Consider the following 21,664-nt stretch of genomic DNA (forward strand, 5'->3'; position numbering starts at 1 on the left):
GCATTTGCATTAATAAATGAATGATTGATTTACTTAAAGATATTGTCTGACTGCTGATTTCACCAATAAGCCAATGATTGACTAGGGACAAGGAACCTACCCCAACAGTGGCAACAGTTTGGAGAAGGCCCTTTCCTGTTTCAGAATGACACTGCCCTCATGCACAAAGCTAGGTCCATACAGAAAGGGTTTGATGACAGAGCTCTGCCCTCAACCCCATCTAACACCTTTGAGATTAATTGGAACGCAAGCCAGGCCTAATCGCCCAACATAGGTGCCAGACCTCACTAATGCTCTTGTGGCTGAATGGAAGCAAGTCCACACAGCAATGTTCTAACTTAGAGGTCGACCGATTAATCGGAATGGCCGATTAATTAGGGCCGATTTCAAGTTTTCATAACAATCGGTAATCAGCATTTTTGGACCGATTATGGCCGATTACATTGCACTCCATGAGGAGACTGCGTGGCGAGCTGACTACCTGTTATGCGAGTGCAGCAAGGAGCCAAGGTAAGGTGCTAGCTAGCATTAAACGTATCTTATAAAAAAACAATCAATCTTAACATAATCACTAGTTAACTACACATGGTTGATGATATTACCAGTTTATCTAGCTTGTCCTGCATTGCATATAATTGATGCAGTGCCTGTTAATTTATCATTGAATCACAGCCTACTTCGCCAAACGGGTGATTTAACAAGTGCATTTGCGAAAAAGCACTGTCGTTGCACCAATGTGTACCTAACCATAAACATCAACGCCTTTCTTAAAATCAATACACAAGTATATATTTTTAAACCTGCATATTTAGTTAATATTCCCTGCTAACATACATTTCTTTTAACTAGGGAAATTGTGTCACTTATCTTGTGTTCTGTGCAACAGAGTCAGGGTATATGCAGCAGTTTGGGCCGCCTGGCTCGTTGCGAACTAATTTGCCAGAATTTTACGTAATTATGGCATAACATTGAAGGTTGTGCAATGTAACAGCAATATTTAGACTTATGGATGCCACCCGTTAGATAAAATACAAAACGGTTCCGTATTTCACTGAAATAATAAACGTTTTGTTTTCGAAATGATAGTTTCCGGATTTGAACATATTAATGACCTAAGGCTCATATTTCTGTGTGTTATTATATTATAATTAAGTCTATGATTTGATAGAGCAGTCTGACTGAGCGGTGGTAGGCAGCAGCAGGCTCGTAAGCATTCATTCAAACAGCACTTTACTGCGTTTGCCAGCAGCTCTTCACAATGCTTCAAGCATTGCGCTGTTTATGACTTCAAGTCTATCAACTCCCGAGATTAGACTGGCAATACTAAAGTACCTATTAGAACATCCAATAGTCAAAGGTATATGAAATACAAATGGTATAGAGAGAAATAGTCCTATAATAACGACAACCTAAAACTTCTTACCTGGGAATATTGAAGACTCATGTTAAAAGGAACCACCAGCTTTCATATGTTTTCATGTTCTGAGCAAGGAATTTAAACGTTAGCTTTTTTACATGGCACATATTGCACTTTTACTTTCTTCTCCAACACTTTGTTTTTGCATTATTTCAACCAAATTGAACATGTTTTATTATTTATTTGAGACTAAATTGATTTTATTTATGTATTATATTAAGTTAAAATAAAAGTGTTTATTGTTCATTTAGTATTGTTGTAATTGTCATTATTACAAATATATATATAAAAATCGGCCGATTAATCGGTATCGGCTTTTTTTGGTCCTCCAATAATTGTTATTGGCGTTAAAATCCTAATCGGTCGACCTCTAATTCCAACATCTAGTGGAAAGCCTTCCCAGAAGAGTGGAGGCTGTTATATCAGAAAAGGTGGACCAACTCCATATAATTGCCTATGATTTTCAAATGAGATGATCTAATAGCAGGTGTCCACATACAGTTGAAGTCGGAAGTTTACATACACCTTAGCCAAGTACATTTAAACTCAGTTTTTCATAATTCCTGACATTTAATCCTCGTAAAAATTCTGTTTTAGGTCAGTTAGGATCCCCACTTTATTTTAAGAATGTGAAATGTCAGAATAATTGTAGAGAGAATGATTTATTTCAGCTTTTATTTCTTTCATCACATTCCCAGAGGTTTACATACACTCAATTAGCAGAGGTGTGGACTCGAGTCACAAATATGATGACTTGCAACTCACTTTCACTTTAACACCAATGACTCGTGACTTAACTTGCTTGAGCCTTTTGACTCGAACTGACTTGATACCCTCCCCAAGCACAAATATTAAAAATGATGCTATTAAAAAAAGTGTGCAGCCCATCAACTCTTAATTTAACGGATTACAGATTGAATCGGACAGCAGCCAATCAAATTGTTCCAGCTGAGAAAAAGTTGCACGTGGCAGTGGAGAGGAACGTCGGCGAGTGAATTCAGATGGGGTCCTTGGAAAGATGATACCCCAAATTATTATTTTCGGATATAAAGACTATGCTGTATCAACAAAAAACGGATTGCAACTTGCAAAACATGCTGGAAGAAAATGACAGACGGAGGCGCAACAACTTCCAACTTTGTTTGACATTTGAAGCTGCACAAAGAACGGTAAGTCGTAGCTAATATAGCCGACAGCTAAATCATTCATAACTTTGCCAGTGTAGCATGTTGGCTAATGTAACGTTAAATCAAAGACCTCCACACAGTCAGTCAGTGCGGGAATGTGATCATTGCACCCAAGATTGACATACAACTGGGCCTGAGCGGCCTTTCAGGTTATGTCAATATAGGCCTCGTTTCACTGTGGATATAGATATTTTTGTACCTGTTTCCTCCAGCATCTTCACAAGGTCCTTTGCTGTTGTTCTGGGATTGATCTGCACTTTTCGCACCAAAGTACGTTTGTCACGTTCCTGACCTGTTTTCTGTTGTTTTTGTATGTGTTAGTCGGTCAGGGCGTGAGTGTGGGTGGGCATTCTATGTTATGTGTTTCTATGTTGGTTAATGGGTGACCTGATATGGTTCTCAATTAGAGTCAGGTGGTTTTCATTTCCTCTGATTGAGAACCATATTAAGGTAGGTGGTTTCACATTGTTTGTTGTGGGTGGTTGTTTCCTGTGTCTGTGTCTACCACACGGGACTGTTTCGTGGTTTCGTTCGTTTGTTGTAGTCTGTTCCTGTTTCATGCGTTCTTCGGTTTTATGTAAGTTCTTATGTTCAGGTCAGTCTACGTCGTTTGTTGTTTTGTATCAATTCAAGTGTTCTTCGTGTTTTCGGTTTTGTTAAATAAATTACTATGTCCTATCACAATGCTGCGCCTTGGTCCAATCTCTCACCACAAGACGACCGTTACAACGTTTATCTCTAGGAGACAGAACCCGTCTCCTTCCTGAGCGGTATGATGGCTGCGTGGTCCCATGGTGTTAATACTTGCGTACTATTGTTTGTACAGATGAATGTGGTACCTTCAGGCGTTTGGAAATTGCTCCCAAGGATGAACCAGACTTGCGGAGGTCTACAATTATTTTTCTGAGGTCTTGGCTGATTTCTTTTGATTTTCCCATGATGTCAAGCAAAGAGGCACTGAGTTTGAAGGTAGGCCTTGAAATACATCCACAGGTACACCTCCAATTTACTCAAATTATGTCAATAAGCCGATCAGAAGCTTCTAAAGCCATGACATAATTTTCTGGAATTTTCCAAGCTGTTTTAAGGCACAGTCAACTTAGTGTATGTAAACTTCTGACCCACTGGAATTGTGATTCAGTGAATTATTAATGTGAAATATATATATTTTTTTATTTCACCTTCATTTAACCAGGTAGGCGAGTTGAGAACAAGTTCTCATTTGCAACTGCGACCTGGCCAAGATAGGGCAAAGCAGTTCGACACATACAACAACACAGAGTTACACATGGAATAAACAAAGATACAATCAATAATACAGTAGAAAAAGTCTATATACAGCATGTGCAAATGAGGAAGGATAAGGGAGGTAAGGCAATAAATAGGCCATGGTGGCGAAGTAATTAAAATATAGCAATTAAACACTGGAATGGTAGATGTGCAGAAGATGAATGTGCAAGTAGAGATACTGGGGTGCAAAGGAGCAAGTTAGTTGGATGGACTATTTACAGATGGGCTATGTACAGGTGCAGTGATCTGTGAGCTGCTCTGACAGCTGGTGCTTAACGCTTGTGAGGGAGATATGAGTCTCCAGCTTCAGAGATCTTTGCAGTTCATTCCAGTCATTGTCAGCAGAGAACTGGAAGGAGAGGTGGCCAAAAGAAGAATTGGCTTTGGGGGTGACCAGTGAGATATACCTGCTGGAGCGCGTGCTACGGGTGAGTGCTGCAATGGTGACCAGTGAGCTGAGATAAGGCAGGGCTTTACCGAGCAGAGACTTGTAGATGACCTGGAGCCAGTGGGTTTGGCGATGAGTATGAAGCGAGGGCCAGCCAACGAGAGCGTACAGGTCGCAGTGCTGGGTAGTATATGGGGCTTTGGTGACAAAACCTATGGCACTGTGATAGACTGCATCAAATTTGTTGAGTAGAGTGTTGGAGGCTATTTTGTAAATGACATCGCCGAAGTCAAGGATCGGTAAGCTAGCAGTTTTCATCATTAATCAAGTCGACAATCTACTGGCAAATCCTTGTCGTATGAGGAGAAATTATAGATAAAACTATCGGTGCTCATCGGCCATTGGACATATAAACATTACCCAACAAGTTTGTAAATCGCAAATTCAACAATGAGTGGTTTGGAAGGAATCAGTGGCTAACTGCAAGCGTTGCAAAGCAATCACTAGCCTGCTGTAATCACTAGCCTGCTGTCAATCCAGCATGACTTCTGCTACGTTCAAAACATCTAGAAACTCAGAACTGGGAAATCTTAGACTTCAGTGAGTTCAAGACAACTGGGAACTCGAAAAACGAGCTGCGACTGGGAAAATACGTTTTGAATGGTCATCCAACTCAGAATTCCAAGCCGGGAACTCGGGCCTCTTTCTAGCGCTCCGACCTGAAGATCACTGACGTCATGATTGAACCTTGTTTTTTCCAGAGTTCCCAGTTTTCTTGAAAGCACCATAAATCCAGAGAATGCCAGACGTTGATGACAAAGTACAAAGGACTTCCTGTTCAAGTGAGCACAGACAGCACAAGGTGAGTCCAAAAATGCACTGTATGCTGCTGCATAAATGTAAGATGCCAGGGAGATATGTATATGCTAAGAAAGTAATACTAAGTGTATGTTGTGTAGTAAGCTGTTAGTAGCCCATGTGCCTCACCCTAATAATTTGGTCCCTTTCCTCCTCATAACTTAGCCTACTGTTCTGAGTTGGTGGTGCATATGTAACCTATAGCCTGTTTTAGAGAAATGCCATCATTGAATATTGCAAGAGCTTTCATTGTCTGCTTATATGCCCCCCTTTTTTATTCTACGGCTCTGACTTGGTGTACAGGGATAATACTGTAAGAACGACGAATGTTCTGAATTCTGTCGCTGAACATTTCAAAAAAGTGCTGAACAATAGTTATATTGACTACGTTCGTCTTAGCTCACTCATTGTCTTAATTGAAATTATGGATTGCCTCCTATCATCGTTCCCTGCCATAGTTTGTCAATTTGTCAGTAGAAACCACATTTGTTTAAGCAAGTCAGCCATATCAGCTATGTTTTTTAAAAAGGCAGTAAATTAGGCTGAATGAACTGTTTCGCTGCGAGAGAAGGCTCCTCTGATAGCCAGGTGTAGCGGTGGTAAGGATTCACTCCATGGTGCTGAAAAGAAAGCTCTGCTGTTGGGACAGCTTTATGTAGGCCCTAACAGTTTGTGGGCACCGTTTGTCACCGTTATAGTGCAATTAATGTTTGTTTAGTGTTGTGTTATGCAGTGGCTTTGCTGGCATAAATAAAAACGAGTTTGCCCTAGCAAGATTTACATGCTAAAATCGCCACTGATAATAATCAATGTATCAATTAACATGCACAATGTAATAATGTATGTCAAAGTCTGATTTCTTTGGGACCATTAGGTGACATCATGCCAACTGATACACAGAAATGTTCCTGCAACGTTCCCATGAACGTGTCTAGCATGTTAATATTTTTAATTCGGGGGAACATGGCAACCGTATTCTGTGTATGTTAAGGCGGCGCACAATTGGTCCAGCGTTGTCCGGGTTTAAACGGTGTAGGCTGTCATTGTAAAAAATAAGTTGTGTTAACTGACTTGCCTAGTTAAATAAAGGACGCTGGGCCAATTGTGCACCGCCCTATGGGACTCCCAATCACAGCTGGATGTGATACAGCCTGGATTCGAACCAGGGACTGTAGTGACACCTCTTGCACTGAGATACAGTGCCTTAGACCGCTGCACAACTCGGGAGCCCTAATGAGACTCTTCTCTAAAGTTGTGGGAACGTTTGGGAACGTTGTTAGCGGGGTTACTACTGTAGATCTATCCCTTGGACTACTCACTACCACATTGATGCCATCGCCCGGCCCAGCTGGGATGCCATGGCCCACCCATCTCCCACTCAGGTTATACAGTATGTGCTGCTGGTTTTGGTGATATGCATTCCTGTTTTCATCCAGCAGCATGCACTGTAGTGATGTCAAGTCACAAGACAAAACGCTTTTTCTTGACAGGATCCCATGGTGAACTTATACAGGGTATAATCATTCAGATAAATAAATATAAACGTTTACTTGCTACAGTATTACCTTCCATGTAAAATGCAATGCAAGGTCCGAATGATAAGTATCGATACAAGCAAAACAGCTGTCTTCCTATGGTATCAACAATGGACATGCTTAGAATTGACGATAGCGTCTGTAACGGCAGTCTAAGTCTTCCTCCTCCTCGGACAAGGAGAGGCGAGAAGGATCGGAGGACCAATGTACAGCGTGGTAAGTTTCCATGATTTAATGAACATGAAAACAATATACAATTACAAAATAACAAAACAAACTAACCGTCACAGTCCCGTGTGGCACAAACACTGACACAGGAAACAACCACCCACAAAATCCCAACCCAAAACAAGCCACCTATATATGATTCTCAATCAGGGACAACAATTGACAGCTGCCTCTGATTGAGAACCATATTAGGCTGAACACAGAAACAGACAAACTAGACACACAACATAGAATGCCCACCCAGCTCACGTCCTGACCAACACTAAAACAAGCAAAACACATAAGCACTATGGTCAGGACGTGACAGCGTCTTCTATTACATCATGTCAGATATTATAAAAAAGATTGCTAACATTTTTAAAGCGTAATTTGTTCAAATGTATGCTGTCGTAAAATATTACTATTTTATTGAATATTATTTTCCCCAGATTGACAGCTATCGTGAGCTAATGCACTTTTGCCAAATTTGTTCGAATAACAGGGTGTTTCCAGACATTCTGTAATTTTGGCTACAGTTGTCAAGTGGCAGACAGGTCGGTACACATTTTGAGATGCGAGTCCTGTAAATCCAGCAAAAGTTGATGAAAATAAGGTTTGGCGTTCTGTTTGATTTGCAAAGAACGTATCACGCAACGAAATAGCGGCGTATGCTGAAATATGATTATCTCTCGCGTTCGCTTTTCCACCGGTGCATGTTTTTGCAAGAAAAAACAGTCACGCTTGCTTCTAGCATTCATTAGCTGTTGTTAAAACACGAGAAATTGCAATATTGAGTTAACCTTTGATGTTGGTATAACATGTCTGAGTAGTTTACGTTACTAGTCTAATGAATGTAATGCTTCGAACAAACCGACTGTGTTTTGCATCACTGCTGCATAACATTTTGCGCAGCTAGGCTGTACTGATGCAGGTACCTTTTGCAGATGGTCGCATGTGGTTGGACACATGGAAAAGAGAATCATTTTCACAGTATCCTCAAAACCGTGTCTTTTTGACACAACTGCTGACAGCTACAGGGACATAAACACACAAAATGCTGCTTGGAGACAAGTGTCCACGATAGTAGGATTGCCAGGTCAGTTTAGTAGTGAGCTTGTGATAGATGTGGCTAGTTAGCGTTAACTAGCTAGCTAACCTAGCTTGCTAACCTAGCCAATGAGGTGTCTGTGTGAAAGAAATAGTCAAATAAATTATGCTAGTTACGACCCCTGATAACTTTACCAAATAATCATGTTTGAAAGAGTGTGAGTGTGTATGCTAGATAAATAGTAATAGAAATGGTAGATACTACTGTACCCCTGATAATTTGGTCAGATAACCGTGTGTGTCTGTGTACAGTAGGTGACATGTCCATGATAACTATCTAATAACTATAGGTATGCTAGGTAATGGTTTGGCTTATCATGTTCATGTCTATGTAGAAGAAGACTGTAGGAGGAAGTGGAGAGGACTCAGGGACAGGTATCCCAGGAGATCGGAAGGGATAGCCTTCCATGGGAACAGGTGGAAGCAGCCAGGAAGGCGGAGGCAGCTGGTAAAGGAGCCCATCGTTACGAGGGAACACGGCTGGCAAGGAAGCCCGAGAGGCAGCCCTCCCCAAAAATAATTTGGGGGGCACAAATTGGCGGAGTCGGGTTATAGACCTGAGCCAACTCCCCGTGCTTACCGTGGCGAGCGTCGTACTGATCAGGCACCGTGTTATGCGGTGGAGCGCACGGTGTCTCCAGTGCGCGTTCACAGCGTGGTGCGCTACCTTCCAGCTCTCTGAATCGGCCGGGCTACAGTGGGCATCCAGCCAGGTCGGAGGGTGCCGGCTCAGCGCATCTGGCCGCCAGTACGTCTCTACGGCCCAGGATATCCTGCGCCAGCTCTGCGCACTGGTCTCCGGTGCGTCTGCACAGCCCAGTGCATCCTGTGCCAGCGCCCCGCACGTGCCGGGCCAAAGTAACCATCCAGCAAGGACGGGTTGTGCAGGCTCTACGCTCGAGACCTCCAGTGCGCCTCCACGGCCCAGTGTATCCTGTGCTCGCTCCCAGAACCAGGCCCTCCTGTATGTCTTCCCAGCCTGATGAGTCCTGTGCCTGCTCCCAGAGCAGTGTGTCCCTCCAGTCCGAAGCCTCCAGTGATGATCCATGGCAAGAAGCCTCCAGTGATGATCCATGGCAAGAAGCCTCCAGTGATGATCCATGGCAAGAACGAAGCTCCAGTGATGATCCATGGCACGAAGCCTCCAGTGATGATCCATGGCACGAAGCCTCCAGTGATGATCCATGGCACGAAGCCTCCAGTGATGATCCATGGCATGACGCCTCCAGTGATGATCCATGGCATGACGCCTCCAGTGATGATCCATGGCACAAAGCCTCCAGTGAGGAGTCATGGCACGAAGCCTCCAACGACGGCCTCCAGTCCGGAGCCTCCAGCGACGGTCTTCCGTCCGGAGTCTCCAGCGACGGTTTCCAGTCCGGAGTCTCCAGCGACGACCTCCAGTCCGGAGCCTCCAGCGACGGTCTCCAGTCCGGAGCCCCCGCGACGGTCCCCAACGACGGACCCCGGACTGGTTGCCCGCAGTCCGGGGCCCGCAGCGAGAGCCCAGCGACGGCCCCCAGTCCGGAGCCTCCAGCGACGGTCCCCAGTCCGGAGCCTCCAGCGACGGTCCCCAGTCCGGAGCCTCCAGCGACGGTCTCCAGTCCGGAGCCCCCGCGACGGTCCCCAACGACGGACCCCGGACTGGTTGCCCGCAGTCCGGGGCCCGCAGCGAGAGCCCCCAGTCCGGGGTTGGCAACGAGGGTCCCCGCACCAGAGGTGCCACCAAAGTGGGGTGAGTCAGAGGTGGAGCGGTGTCTGCGTCCCGCACCTGATAGATGCCCATCCAGACCCTCCCCTATAGGTTCAGGTTTTGCTGCGGGGTACTGTTACGCCCTGACCTTAGAGAGCCTTTTATGTCTCTATTTGGTTTGGTCAAGGTGTGATTTGAGGTGGGCATTCTATGTTTTTTTTCTATGTTTCTTTATTTCTATGTTTTGGCTGGGTATGGTTCTCAATCAGGGACAGCTGTCTATCGTTACTTAGGTAGCCCTTTCCCTCCTTTCAGTGTGGGAAGTTAACTTTGTTAGTGGCACTATAGCCCTGTAAGCTTCACGGTAGTTTCTTGTTTTGTTGGCGACATTCTAATAAAAGGAATATGTACGCTCACCACGCTGCACTTTGGTCCAGTTCTTTCGACGGCCGTGACAGTTACATAGATTTCTGAATTGACAGAATTGAAACTCATACACAGGAGAATTCACAGATGCTCTTGTTGGTCTCTTACGAGACTAAAGGTGAATATATTTCTTTAATTTAAAACCACTTGAAAACCAGGGTGTTGAAACTGTTTGTGAAGTTATGTTCCATCGACTGGTCCATGACGTCCAGAGGCCATTTGTTTGTTTAGCTGTGTTATGGCTACACATTATTTATTTTTTCCAGTGACACACACACACACACCTCTTCTCCACTCCTCTCTGTGCCTCAGATCTCCAGTGCCCTGCCCTCTCTCTTTATGGCCATGTCTGAAGTTCCCCTACTACGTCTAGGCTTTGAGTAGTCCCTGTATCGGTCTGCAGTTGTGCCAAAAATACATGCTCTTGTTTTTCTCTTACAGATTACAGGCTACACATTCATTTTATTTATTTTTTACACACCTCTTACAATAGTTTTTTACCTCTTACTATTTTTTATTTTTTATTTACAACACACATACCTGTCATGTTCTTTCCTGTACTTATTAAATTATGTTTTCATAGTCAGTTGTTTCAGTTTATTAATATCTCATTTAGACTTAATCTGGTTATTTCTTGATGAAAGTAAAAACACATTCTCTTCCTAATTCGTTTTTTCCCCACCTGTATTTTGTCAGGCCAGTGAACATGGTGGTAAACTGTACTATTTGTATGGACCCTAGGTTACCCTTTCCCTTTGTTATCATACTAACTGTATGTTGTATAACCTTAACTAGTGCTCCCGCTCACCTGATGTACCATGCCAGGTGTGTATAATACTGATGTTAATGGGAGAGGGAAGGAGTTAAAATAACCTTTGTGTTAGGGGGCTCTTAAAAGAGCAGTTTCACTCCACGGCATACTGCCATGGGACTTCACCTGCTGGCGATGAGAAGTAGGTGGTCAGCTTCTCCCTCACCTGGAGTGCCTGTCTGGGGGCGTTGTTGGCACATGCCCTGGTAACATCAGGTAGGTGACCATTTGGCGTGCCCATCTCCATCCGGAGCGGCTCCTGGAATGACCTCCGCAGGTAGTTATAGAGAACACATGTGGCCTTCACGCAGGCATTGACATTTGAGGGGCTGAGACCAAGCACTCTCCAATACATTCTCCACCGGGCTGCCAGAATCCCAAAGGCGCATTCAACAACTAACCTTGCCCTGGACAATCGTTTGTTAAAGATCCTTACAGGCTTTGGCAATGGCAGCTGGCGTCCAGCGTAGGGCCTCATGAGGTTGGGTCTTAAAGGGAAGGCCTCGTCGCCGACGAAGATATGGGGAACAGGTCCCAGGTCTTCAGCTCCAGGGAGTGATGCAGGTGGTGGAATCTCCAGGGTGCCATTCTGAAGTGCCTGGCCGAAGGCAGAGTCCCGGAGGGTCCCGCCATCACTTCCCTTGCCGTAAGCACCAACATCGACAACACGGAAACAGTAGATGGCATCTACTACAGCCAAGAGTACAACTGAATATTTTTATTTATTTTACCGTTATTTTACCAGGTAAGTTGACTGAGAACACGTTCTCATTTGCAGCAACGACCTGGGGAATAGTTACAGGATATGTACCCTTGTAGTTGTAGAATTGCGAACCTGAGCACGGTGGAGCCTGGATTACTACATGTTTCCCGTCAATGGAGCCAAGACAGTTGGGAAAATTCCACCTCTCCAGGAACTCGGCAGCGATGGCCCTCCAGTCTTCCTCCTTGGGGACAGGCATGTATTCACCAACCAGACAGTCCCAAATGGCTTGTGCCACAGAGGGGACAATGCCTGCCACCGTGGACCGTCCAACGCGGGAGCTGAATCCAATGGTCTTGTAGGAGTCCCCTGTCGCCAAGAATCTAAAATATAATTACCAATATTGCGTGTAACTTGAATTCCACCCACATATTATATCTACTCATATCTACTTCATTGCAGTTTATTATGCTCTACTAATTATATTGTAATACTCATCAACCATCATTAACAATGCCTTGAAACACTACAATTCAGTCTATGACTATATCAATAAACTGTAGCCCAGGCCAACTCTACTCTTAGAAAGAATGGTACTATCTACTTAAAAGGGTTCTCCGGCTGTCCCCATAGGAGATCCCTTTTTGGTTCCAGGTAGTACCCCTTTTGGTTCCATGTAGAACCCTATTGGGTTCCATGTATAACATTTTCCCCAAAGGGTTATACCTGGAACCAAAAAGGTTATCCTATGGGGAAAGCAGAAGGACACTTTTGGAACCTTTTTCACTAAGAGTGTATGTGAATCCAATAAGAATGTAATGAATGACTGTAACTGTCTTGAACAACAATGGGTCCTGGAGAAGACTAGCCTACCTTCATCAGGGCAGAAGGCACCTCAACTTTATTTTCATTTGGTAACATTGCATAATTAAAAAAGGATTATAAACCAACTTTGGGAAAAGTTATAGTCCTAATGAACATTCTGTAAAAGTACATCTGATATAAAATAGGGACTAACTAGAGAGCCCTTTAGCTAGCTAGGTTGCACATAAAAACAATGTATCAATCAATTATGGTATCAAAGGCTTTAAAAATGTACTAGAATGTAGCTTACCGGAGACAAATCGCCAGGCGTTCAACTGGGCTGATGGACTCCCGGTAGTTGGTATCCATCCGGGCGATCCTGGCTCCAACCATCTGGAGCAGGTGATCGAACTGGCTTCGGTCCAGACGAAAGTAACTTCGGAATTCCTCTTCAAACATTCGAAGCTCTTGAATGAGACGGTGGAACTTCCCTGCCTGCTTTCGGGACTTGAACCATCTCTGGAACCACACAGACCTGCGCTTTCGGTGGGGCTGGTCCCGGCCCAACAGCGCGATCAAGACCACCTTCCTCAACGTTGGTCTCATTGTTGAAAGAGCCTACGCTGCTATCTTGACTATTTATTATTGCATTTCGCATTACTGGATATGTGTGCAACAAAAATTAAACATTCACATTTTGCTACTGTCTGTCAAGTAAGTCTACCCATACAATTTGATGCATACGTTCGATAAATCGAACCTATGCACCACACAGAACACAATGCTGCAAGGCAAACGCAGCGTTCCATTGGAAATGAATGTACTTCTGGTGTTTCGAAACGCAATGACGCAGTCGGTGTGTTCGAAGCATTAGGGAGGAAAAACACATGCAACTAGTTAGCCGGCTAACTATCTACGACTGGCGGCAACCGGTTGCTTTCTCGGGCGTTGATATTGCACATTTTTCCCTGACATGAATTGGCTTGGCGGCTGAGCCTTGCTGAGTGAACTCAAGTGTTGCGCCCTTGGCATTGAGCAAACCCAGCAAGTCGCCTCCTGTCTTTTGCCCCGTCATAATACATTTTCTATAGTGTTTTGATACTAGCAAAGTAGGTATTTTCATTATGAGAAAATACATGTGCATATTGCCATCTGGAGCATTTTCATGGTTTAGCGAGTTTCCATATGTCCTTTTGCATCTCACAAGCATTGAATGTGAGAGAAGCTAGTTGGAATGGATCCAAACAAGCCTCGTTCCTAAGCCTCCCACATGACTTGCCTGCAGCAGCAGGAGGGAAGACTTCTGTCAGATAAGCCAGCCAGGGGTTTCATCAACCCTGGTGATACACTGCTAATGCAGTATGGGAGAGGAGTGCCTTCCCAGCGAGCGAGCCCTCCATTGGCTTCGCCAGGGGGATACTCATGCCCACATCAGAAGATGGTGGGATTGGCCGCACAAGAGGGCTGCTTCTTTCGTCAGCTGAGTCGGTGGTAGGGGTGGCAAGAGGGGTTTGGAGCCTCACTGGTCAAGGTCCTCCAGGTCAGCCTATCACACAAGTCTGGCCTGAAGTAGAAGTAGTAATCAAGCAGGTTTGTGTTGTGTTACTTAGGGTTTGTAAAGTCTTTCTCCTAACTCCAACTCAGACTAGGGTTCAAGGTGGTTTGCGCTTATGGGACTATTCAGTTAGTTCCATTGCACTCAATGCAAGCTCAATCAAGGACAGATGACATACTTACATTTAGCAGACGCTCTTATCCAGAGCGACTTACAGGAGCAATTAGGGTTAAGTGCTTTGCTCAAGGGCACACCAACATATTTTTCACCTAGTCCGTTCGGGGATTCGAACCAGCGACCTTTCGGTTACTGGCCCAACGCTCTAGGATACCTGCCGCCCGCTCAAAATTGTTCAAATACCATTTGAGCCCAGGTTCTCGCATAGCTCTTGTAACGATATTGTAATTGGCAGGTGGACATGCCCATCCAAGGCCAGGGGTCGTCTCGGGTGTCCATGTTCAGAGGCATTGGAATCGAACCCTCAAAGACCTTCTGGGGTAGGGGAGCTCCGCCAGTGGGTGAGTTATAATGACTTTATGAAAGACTAGGTTTATGTACCAAATGGCACTCCATTCCCAATGTAGTACACTACTTCTGATCAGGGCCCAAAAGTAGTGCCCTACATAGCTAATAGGGTGCCATTTGGGACCCTTGGCTAGAGATGAAGGCATGCTGGATCAAACTAACTGGGAAGATCATGTTTTCCACTGAGTTTGAGTTCAAATTAGTGCTGAACGATTAACCAAAATGTTGGCTATTTTTTGTTTTTTAAACAACTAATTGACCTACATCGGTTCAATTATTTGAATTCCATTTCGTTCAGTTGTTTTCTGTGGAGCTCAATGTGCGCAATTTCAGAGCCAGCCTGAATTGTACGATGTACTAGGGAGTTGTAGTTTCCAACAGACCAATATACTACATAATTTAGTGTATAAAATGAGTTAATTAAGTACAATGACCATAATCCATTGCACATTTACTTGTCCGGTCTGTGTTTCTTTAACACCTGCTACAGAAGAGACAAGAATGCATGATTGTGAGGGGAAATAGAGCAGCTGTTGCTTCTCTACCTGAAAATACATGATCAAAGTGATTGATAATTGGTATTCAGCAGTCAAAGAAGTATGCCTTATTTACTTTGAAGAACTACAAAATAGTTACAGCATAGGCAGCAGCTCTATTGAGATGACTTGGAATTAAATAATAGTCATCAAATAAAACCAATGTAATATACACAACTGAAATGTTTTTGTGAATAAATTATGGTTAGTAAGTGATAAGCAGTAATGGGCAGTCATTACCATCATGGGGATTTTATTCATGGATTTATTCTGTGTTAGAGCATCAACACAAATAATCAAAACCAAAATTGAAAACTTATTTTTTAATAATCAAAACCGAACCGACCTCCAAAATCCATTAATCGCTCAGCCCTAGTTAAAATGACTAGGGTTATGTCATGCCCTGACCATAGTTTGCTTTGTATGTTTTATGTTTTGGTTGGTCAGGGTGTGATCTGTGTGGGCATTCTATGTTGTATGTCTGGTTTGTCTATTTCTGTGTTTGGCCTGATATGGTTCTCAATCAGAGGCAGGTGTTTTGCGTTGTCTCTGATTGGGAACCATATTTAGGTAGCCTGTTTTGGGTTGTGGGTTATTGTCTATGTCTATACGTTGGTTGCCTGTGTCTGCACTTTCGTTATATAGCGTCACGTTCGTTTTGTTGTTTTGTGAGTTTGTTTAGTGTTTTGTCTTCGTTAAATAAATCAAGTATGTATTCATCAAACCACGCTGCGCTTTGGTCCGATCCTTACTCCTCCTCAGACGAGGAGGATTACGACGTTCGTGACAGGTTAAGAATAATGGTTGGCCGTTACTTTGGAAAAAAGTCAGAATATTAGAAATCTGTCAAATATTGATGCACTAAAGTTAAGCCATCTTCTGTACGCAATGTAACATAGTCAAATCGTAATTAGAGCTTTAAAAGATTTAGGAAGCTGGTACCCTTGGTTGATTTCCTTATCCACCAAATGAAGCCCCAGGAATTAGGAGAGGGATGAATCCACTGAATCCCCTGGTGTTTTTCTCTGGTGTTCTTTTTGGCACAGAAAGGGGTGCTGTCGGAGATTTTGGAGCAGAGCTCAAACCACAGACAACCCCTACTGGTGCAGTGGCAGTTGCTGGCCTGGGGAGAGACGGGATCCCTGAGGACATGATAGGCCGAGGCAGCAGGAAGGAGAATGACGTGGTAAACTCAAACCCTTCTATTTAGCCTGGGGCAAAAGGTATTTTGGGGCCTGGCAGTAATGCTTCTAGAATTCCTAATTCAAGCTGTGCATATACAGGAATCCCACTCACATATCCTTATCATAATATGCCCACCTCATTATTAATTAATTATCCATTGTCTATGTGAAGTTAAATCAGACTTCCCACTCTTCTGTGTGTATGTGACTTAGAGCTGCAAGATACAGTCCCTTCGGAAAGTATTCAGACCCCTTGACTTTTTCCACATTTTGTTAGGTTACAGCCTTATTCTAAAATGGATTAAATCGTTTTTTCCCCTTCATCAATCTACAGACAATACCCCATAATGACAAAGCAAAAACAGTTTTTATGTTTTTTGCAAAAAAAGTGAAATCACATTTACATAAGTATTAAGACCCTTTACTCAGTACTTTGTTGAAGTGGCTTTGGCAGCGATTACAGTCTCAAGTCTTCTTGGGTATGATGCTACAAGCTTGGCACACCTGTATTTGAGGAGTTTCTCCTATTCTTCTCTGCAGATCCCCTCATGCTCTGTCAGGTTTGTTAGGTTTTGTTACATTAAAGCCATATTCTAAAATTGATTAAATAAATAAAATCCTCATCAATCTACACACATTTTTGCAGATTTATACAAAAACAAAAAAATTGCGTATTTACGTAAGTATTCAGACCCTTTGCTATGGGACTTGAAATTTATCTCAGGTGCATCCTGTTTCCATTGATCATCCTTGAGATGTTTCTCTACAACTTGATTGGAGTCCACCTATGGTAAATTCAATTGATTGGACATGATTTGGAAAGGCACACACCTGTCTATATAAAGGTACCACAGTTGACAGTACATGTCGGAGCAAAAACCAAGCCATGAGGTCGAAGGAATTGTCCGTAGAGCTCCGAGATAGGATTGTGTTAAGGCGCAGATCTAGGGAAGATTTCAGGAACATTGAATGTCCCCAAGAACACAGTGGCCTCCATCATTCTTAAATGGTAGAAGTTTGTAACCACCAAAACTCTTCCTAGAGCTGGCCGATGGTCACTCTTGACAGAGCTCCATAGTTCCTCTGTGGAGATGGGAGAACCTTCCAGAAGGACAACCATCTCTACAGAAACCACCTTTATGTGGCCAGACGGAAGCCACTCCTCTGTAAAAGGCACATGACAGCCTGCTTGGAGTTTGCCAAGGACTCTCAGACCATGAGAAACAAGATTCTCTGGTCTGATGAAACCAAGATTGAACTCTTTGGTCTGAATGCCAAGCAACAAATCTGGAGAAGCATGGTGGTGGAAGCATCATGCTGGTGGGATGTTTTTCAGCGGCAGCGAAAGGGAGACTAGCCAGGATCAAAAGCTGAATGGAGCAAAGTACAGAGATCCTTGATGAAAACCTGCTCCAGAGTGCTCAGGACCTCAGACTGGGGCGAAGGTTCACCTTCCAACAGAACAACGACCCTAAGCACACAGCCAAGACAACGCAGGAGTGGCTTCGAGACAAGTCTCTGAATGTCCTTGAGTGGCCCAGCCAGAGCCCGTACTTGAAACCGATCGAACATCTCTGGAGAGACCTGAAAATAGCTGTGCAGTGACACTCCCCATCCAACCTGACAGAGCTTGAGAGGATCTGCAGAGAAGAATGGGAGAAACTCCCCAAATACAGGTGTGCCAAGTTTGTAGCGTCATACCCAATAAGGCTTGAGGCTTTAATCGCTGCAAAAGGTGCTTCAACAAAGTACTGAGTAAAGGATCTGAATACTTATCACATTTACATACGTTTTTGGTTTTAGCCTTGTTACCATGGGGTATTATGTGTAGATTGAGGTGGGGAAACTATTTAATGGATTTTAGAATAAGGCTGTAACGTAACAAAATGTGGAAAAAGTAATGAGCTGTGTTCGAATACTCTTACTAACCACACTAACCATAGTATTTGCGACATAAATTGAGTATGTAGTATGCTTATTGGTCATAGTAAGGATATAGTTAGTATGCCAAAACTTCGGGTGTGGTACTAAATTTGCCAAAATACAAGCAGTGGACACTATTTACATGATTTTAGGGACCATAATACAATTGTTCAAAAAATGGGTGGGGCTTCACAACTTTTTCAGATTTCAAGAAAATGGCGGAAAATATGCAGCCAAAGTCCGACGAGAGCGGAGACAATTTCATAGCTTTAACTAATTATGACAAATGTTGAGAAAATGGTGAGCAATGTAATGACTTTTCAAATTAGTTACTTTGGCTGACAATTTGTTAGCTACGCTGCCCTTACGAACCGCAGCATAACATTACAGCAGTATGTACAAAGGGTGCGTTCGTAAATTCGCTCTGGCTATCTACTCCGATTTCAGAGCACTCTTGTCTGAGTGTGCCAGAGCGCAGAATAACTGATGAATTTACGAACGCTCAACACCCGTTGAATATGGCCGGAGTTGGTAAACGTCGGCAGAAAAGCGTAATTAAATTGTTGCCAGCAGCACAGATACAGTAACCAATGCTCTGGATAACATGAAAACAGCCTAACCAGCTCTGCAAGGGTGAGTAAAATGGTCAGAGTGGGGTGTTCTCTCATTTGTATCTAAAAGTAGCTAGCCAACGTTAGCCAGTTAGCTTGGGTGCTTCATTGCTGTTGTGAGGTCAAAACGCTCGGATCAACCTTACTCCTTGGGCCAGAGCGTCCAGTGTGTGCTCTGAACCCCCCGAGAGTGAAACGCTCTGAATTTACGAATGGACAATCTGACAACGCTCTGAATTTACGAACGCCCAGAGCGCACTCCAGATTGAATTAACGAACACACTCGAAGTCGTAAAATGTCTAGCTCAGTGGTTCTTAACCTGGGTCGAACCCCAGTTCGATCGAACCCCAGGGGTTCGGTGAGTCAGTCTCAGGGGTTCGGCGGAGGTCAAGACACACATCCGACACGCCCCGCTTGGCCATCATTGGCTGCAGGTGATCACGCTACATCGCTTGGCCTATCTGTGCTGCAGGGAATTTGGTGCGCTCAGTAGTCGACTTGTGACTGTCGTGATGGTACGTCTTGTGATTTCTTTCTTAATATTTTAATCCCTTCATACTTACTATGTCGAGCAAAAAAAGAAAGTGGTCGGACGAATATGTACAATATGGATTCACATGTATAACGGAACGTGATGGGAGTCAGCGTCCTAACTGCATGATTTGCAATGCCAAGTTGAGCAATTCTAGTCTAGCACCGGCAAAACTAAGAGAACACTTCCTTAATAGGGGGGCGCCATTTCGACTTTGTAAAAATTCGTTCCCAAATTAAACTGCCTCGTACTCAATTCTTGCTCGTACAATATGCATATTATTATTACTATTGGATAGAAAACACTCTCTAGTTTCTAAAACCGTTTGAATTATATCTGTGAGTAAAACAGAACTCATGTTGCAGCTAACTTCCTGTCAGGAAGTGAGAAATCTGAAATCGGGCACTCTGTTCCAGGGTCAGTTTATTAATTTGCATGTAATCTATGAGTCGACATGCACTGCATACGATTTCCCCTAGATGTCAGTAAGCAGTGAGAATTGGAATGGTGTTGCTAGGCAGATCTGAGGCCATATAAAGGCTCTTGGAACCGGGTGGGAACTCTTTTCAACGTTCGTCATGGCGCAAGACAGACCTCAGGATGGCATTCTGAAAAGCTCTCGTTATAGGCCTTAGATATATCCGGCTCTGATTTATTCGATATAGGTGTTAAAAACATCATAATGTAGTTATTTTAAACCGAGTTATATCAGTTTATATCAGTATATTGCGATTTTCGGAATTTTCTTTGTGCTTTCTTTGTGCTGCGTTATGAAGAGTTGGGCACGTCTGGGCCACAGCTAATGTTTGCTGCTAATTCCTAAGTTGAAGACGACAATCTACAACCGAGCAACGATGATTCTGGACAAAGGACAACTTGCACAAGATTCTGATGGAAGCTCATCAAAAAGTAAGAACTATTTATGATGTTAATTCGTTGTTCTGTTGACTACTATTACGCCATTAATTTTGGTGCGGTCTCGCTTTAACGCACGCTGTATGTCGTAGTAACGTTAATTTTAAAAATCTAACACAGCGGTTGCATTAAGAACTAATGTATCTTTCATTTGCTGTCCAACCTGTATTTTTTAGTCAAGTTTATGATTAGTTATTGATTAGATTAGGTGCCTCTCCCAAGATTTCTCCCGACATTTTGTTGGCAGCTTGGCTACTATTCTCATTGTATAACCACGATTTGTGCCGCTAAATATGCACATTTTTGAACAAACAATATATGTATTGTGTAATATGATGTTATAGGACTGTCATCTGATGAAGTTTTGAGAAGGTTAGTGAAAAATGTAATATCTTTTGCTGGTTTATTCGCTATCGCTAACGTGCATGAATCAATGCTGCTGTGTGGTTGGCTATTGTAGTAAGCTAATATAATGCTAAATTGTGTTTTCGCTGTAAAACAATTAAAGAATCTGAAATATTGGCTGGATTCACAAGATCTTTGTCTTTCATTTGCTGTACGCTGTGTATTTTTCATAAATGTTTTATGATGAGTATTTAGGTAATTCACGTTGCTCTCTGTAGTTATTCTAGTTGCTTTGGTGAGAGTTGTGATGGTGGCTGCAATGTAAAACTATGATTTATACCTGAAATATGCACATTTTTCGAACAAAACATATGCTATGCAATAAATATGTTATCAGACTGTCATCTGATGAAGTTGTTTCTTGGTTAGTGACTATTTATATCTTTATTTGGTCGAATTTGTGATGGCTACCTATGCAGGAAAAAAATGGTGGGAAAAAAAGTTGTGTCTTTTGCTATGGTGGTTAGCTAATAGAAATACATATTGTGTCTTCCCTGTAAAACATTTTAAAAATCAGAAATGATGGCTGGATTCACAAGATGTGTATCTTTCATTTGGTGTCTTGGACTTGTGATTTCATGAACATTTTATTATATGATATCCCTGTGGCTTTAGGCTAGGCTATGCTAGTCAGCTTTTTTGATGGGGGGGGATCCCGGATCCGGGTTTGTGACTCGTTAGAGGTTAATTAATTAAGCTGCATGGAGATGGAAAATACAAGAACACAACGCTCGCTGAATTCAAGGTGAAGAGAGCCAGATTCGATGAAAAGGCTACTCTGCCTGTTCTCGGCTTTGTACCCATCAACAAACCGATCCTCACAGCATCGTACGAAGTTGCTTACCTGATCGCAAAGCAGGGCAAACCACACACCATTGGTGAAACACTCATAAAACCAGCTGTGTTGAAGATGGCGAATATCATGCTGGGAAAAGAGGCTGAAGTTAAGTTATCCCAAATTCCTCTTTCAAATGACACCATCAGCGACAGAATAGAGGACATGAGCAAAGACATCTTGGCTCAAGTAGTTGCAGATCTTATTTCAAGCCCG

At 43.2% G+C, this 21,664-nt stretch overlaps 1 pseudogene; it reads left to right on the top strand.

Annotated features, from left to right (window-relative positions):
* The first annotated feature begins 13,696 nt into the window (after positions 1–13,696).
* LOC139545835 (piwi-like protein 2) overlaps positions 13,697–21,664 on the top strand; it is a 40,717-nt pseudogene continuing 32,749 nt past the window's right edge.

The sequence above is a fragment of the Salvelinus alpinus genome, chromosome 19 (assembly GCF_045679555.1).
Source record: "Salvelinus alpinus chromosome 19, SLU_Salpinus.1, whole genome shotgun sequence".
Lineage (NCBI taxonomy): Eukaryota > Metazoa > Chordata > Actinopteri > Salmoniformes > Salmonidae > Salvelinus > Salvelinus alpinus.